The 4131-nt window shown below is 39.9% G+C and overlaps 1 pseudogene; it reads left to right on the top strand.

Annotated features, from left to right (window-relative positions):
* The first annotated feature begins 496 nt into the window (after nucleotides 1-496).
* On the top strand, nucleotides 497-3081 carry LOC141373646 (developmental pluripotency-associated protein 3-like; annotated as a pseudogene).
* Nucleotides 3082-4131: the final 1050 nt, after the last annotated feature.

The raw sequence follows: 4131 nt of genomic DNA, 5'->3' as shown, positions 1-4131 counted from the left end.
CTGCAAAGGCTCTTCTGAACCCCCCAATCCGGAGATGTGGATTGCCTCCAATTTTCCCTAGGCCCTTTCCAGGGGAAACCTCTCTACCATTGCCACACTGGATGGAAACCACCTGTGTGATAGGCTCACCATCAGACTGTGTGCTCCTCCAGAAGAAGGACTGTGGGTTCTTCACCTGCCTATGTCCAACACACAGCTCACATGGTGCATGCCACATAGATGGTGCTCAGTGAAAATTTACTGACTTGAATAAAACCTAAAGTCAAGGGCAAGTAGTTGACCCACAACCAATAGCGTTTATTCCACCTCTGTCTCTCTAGCACCATCAGCACAGCACCATCACTATTGGAGGTGACACCTTTGTGGATGCTGGGCTTACAGTGGCCACTCCAGGTCTCACAGATGTGCTTCTTTCCCCTCTAAGAAAGAAACTTTAAACATGATGCACAGGAGAAAGCAGATCTCATAAAACTCCATTCTGCCCTGCCCAAGGATCATGTCTGCTACAGGAAAAGGGGTTCTTGGACAGGTTAGATGGCATTGACCGTCACAAACCATCCTCTGAGAAAAAGGTAACATTTTACTGAAACATAACCTTTCTGATTAATACTTCTTTTTCTTCGTACCAGCATTTAATCTTTCAGTACAAATTCTTTCAATCCCTTCTTATTTGTGTCCTAAAATATTCCCCAAGTTTCTTTGAGTTGCAATCCAGTTAGTAATAATAATAACAATAACTAGTCTAATAACTTCATAAATAATGGATAAGATAGCTCATAGCTCATATAGAGAGTTCTCTTGTAATTCAAAATTTGGGGTAAGAGGTCTTGACCAGTCTACCAAGAGAATAACCAGGTTTCCAGTGAGCTGGGGTCTGTGACCAACTTTCACATTTAACTCTGTCCTCCCTGGTTCAGTTGCTCTGTTGTAGAATGGAAATGATGGCCCTGTCTTCCTAACCACATCTATGGTGAATCTGATCATTTTAGCCCCTGGCTGGCAATCGCCGTTCTTGGGGTAGCCTCAGTCACATGGTATTGGCATTGTTCCCAAAGCAGGCAGAAAGATTGACTGCTGTTTGTAACTTAAGATCATTCCACACATAAGGGCATAATCCTACTGATATTCAAGTGTTAAATGATTCACAAATGGGAGATTTTCAATAGTTATTCTGTTTTAGTTTAATTTTTGAAGTAGATAAAACACAAAAGGTTCTAAGGCTTTTATAGAGAAAAGCTAATGAATGTTAACTAAGCATGGAGTGATTCACAGAACATTCCAGAGAAGCGTCAGAATCAAGAGGTTTCTATCGACTAAAAGCAGAAATATTGATTCCATGGGAAATGCAAAAAGAAAAAATAGACTTGATTTCTCAAACTTTCTACCTATTTTTCCCTAAAATTTCTAGATTTTAAGACAAACACTAGGGTAATACAAAATACCAGCCTTTTCTTCAGCTTGACAGGATCTTTTCTTGCCTGCACAAACCTTCCCTGATTCCCTTTGAGGCATTTTTAATAGCATTTAGGCTTCATGGAGTGGTTAAACAAAATTGCACAAAGGTCTGAGAAAGCCATATAATTCTTTTTTGTGTCAATCAGCTATTTCCCCAGAAGTACTGCAGACCACCTCTACCATATTTTAGGATCACCTGAAGCAAAATCTTCTTCCCTTTTATTCCTTGTTAAGGACTAGCACTCAGAATGTGCTTGGCCTCATTATGCTAATGAACTGGCAGGCAGAGTTCACTCTTCTTACCCAGGCACCCAACCACAGGCTTTAAGAATACTTTTTCCACCAGGAGGGTATTATGCTGAGCAAAAGAAGTCAATCAGAGAAAGACATGTATCATATGAACTCACTGATAGGAGGAATTCTTAATCTCAGGAAACAAACTGAGGGTTGCTGGAGTGGTGGGGGGTGGGAGGGATGGGGTGGCTGGGTGATAGACATTGGGGAGGGTATGTGCTATGGTGAGAGCTGTGAATTGTGCAAGACTGTTGAATCACAGACCTGTACCTCTGAAACAAATAATACATTATATGTTAAAAAAAAAAAAGAGGGAATATACCGAATGGAGCACTGGGTGTTATACGCAAACAATGAATCATGGAACACTGCATCAAAAACTAATGATGTAATGTATGGTGATTAGCATAACATGATAAAAAAAGAATACTTTTTTCAGGTTTGTTGTTTTTTTTGCCACAGTTTCTTGGAGTCTGGGTTTTTCTCACTCTTTCTGGGCTATATAGATATAGTTCTTTCCAACTTGTAGCAAGTTGAGAGTGAGCATCACCTCCTACTGGAATACAAAGTTCTAGGAGGAGCTTCGGTCTGTGACTAGGCTTTAGGTGGATTTGACGAAGAAGCTTTACCCAAACTGGGCCCTGGAACCTTCTTAGATGGCCAGTGAAGAGAATTCCCATGAAGGCTCAGACTCTCAAACTATCTCAGAAGTATTAATAAAGAACCTTAGTAAATTGACTCTCAACCTTAGTATCAAACTCGCTTCCTCTCTACCAGAATATCCACCCCAACAGCCGACAGAGAGAAGAAACCACAGGGGCTTGTTGACTGCAAGCTCAGCAGGAGGAGGAGGTATGGAGTAAGGACATTGTTAACTGCTCAGAAAGAGAAGATGAAAGGATGATGTGATTTATCAAATACCAGAACTCCCGGGGTGCCTGGGTGCCAGAGTCAGTTAAATCTCCCACTCTTGGTTTTGGCTGAGGTCATGATCTCAGGGTCATGGGACTGAGCCCGGCATCCAGCTCAGTGCTCAGTGCTAAGTCTGCTTAAGACTCTTTGCTCCTCCCATGCCACCCTCCCACACACACATTCATGCCCTCTCTCTTTCTCAAATAAATAAATCAAAAATAAATCTAAAAATAAATAAATAAATACCAGCACCACCTCAAACAGCATTCTATGTTTCAAAAAAGAACTACAGCAGAGGGAACTTGAGGTTGAATCAAGAATGGAAAGATTTAAATGTAGCTGTCATTATTGCCTGTATCATACAGAATGTATCTGAGGATACCAAGCATGAAGAATAATTATGACAAGGAGTCGATGTAAACATAAACCTTATTCTTGTACTGTTTTTTCTTGCTAGTAATTTTAGGATCATTATGCAGCAGCTTGGGAAATCTGCTCTATCTTAGGACAAACTATAGTATTTTGATAATCTATGATATGTGTTCTGTCTTTTTTTTAAGATTTATTTATTTATTTGAGAGAGAGAGCATGCATGTGCAGGGGAAAGGGGCAAAGGGAGAGAGGGTGAGAGAAAATCTAAGCAGATTCCATGCTGAACACAGAGCTGCACTAGGGGTTGGATTGCACGATGCTGAGATCAGGAGTTCCTGATCTGAACCTGAGCTGAAACCGAGTTGGATACCTAACCGACTACACCACTCAGGTGCCCAGAGCTCTGTCTTTTTTGTATCTTTTCTACCTTGATGCCAGTAATTGGTGAGGAATCGTGTAGTTTGCATTTGAGAGACTTCAGTATATGTTAGTTTCACTTTTGACTTGACCCAAGGAAGCACTAATAGGTTTTGAGTGTTGCCTATGTGTTTGAGAAGCCTGAAGTCATTAAGATAAAACCTAACAATAAAAATTGGAAGCCAAGTAACTTGTGCAGAAGGAATACATAGAAAACATTGGGTGGCTTGGCTAGAGCATAATTAGGGCAGGGTGCATATGCTAGATTTTCTGGTTTTCAAAAATTGGAATTGTAATAAAAATTTTTTGATGTGCTATTTCAATTTTTAGTAGCAAATGTGTGTGTAGAGGATCTTATTAAAACTGAGATTTGTTTGAATACCAAAAAAAGAAGACTTTTTCCAAATGGTGCATGACAACTTCACACTTCCCTTCGTACTTGTACCATATACATCTATATATCCTGTATTATGAAGTGGATTTCCAGTTTCTTCCAATTAAGCTGTATTGTTTCAACCAAAGAAATAATTCAGACTATGTGGATTAAAGATTTCTTAAATAAAACTAGGGTGATACTGAAGAAAGAAGGCTAGTTGGAATGTGTGTAACTATCTGTGAAATGACAGAAGAATAAGGTAATATCTGATAATAACTTTCAAATAGGTCAGCAGAATACCCACG

This window comes from Callorhinus ursinus, unplaced genomic scaffold (assembly GCF_003265705.2).
Source record: "Callorhinus ursinus isolate GAN/ISIS: 27379988/994484 unplaced genomic scaffold, GSC_fseal_2.0 scaffold10, whole genome shotgun sequence".
In the NCBI taxonomy this organism is placed as follows: Eukaryota; Metazoa; Chordata; class Mammalia; order Carnivora; family Otariidae; genus Callorhinus; species Callorhinus ursinus.
This window is presented reverse-complemented; position numbering and strand designations above follow the sequence as displayed.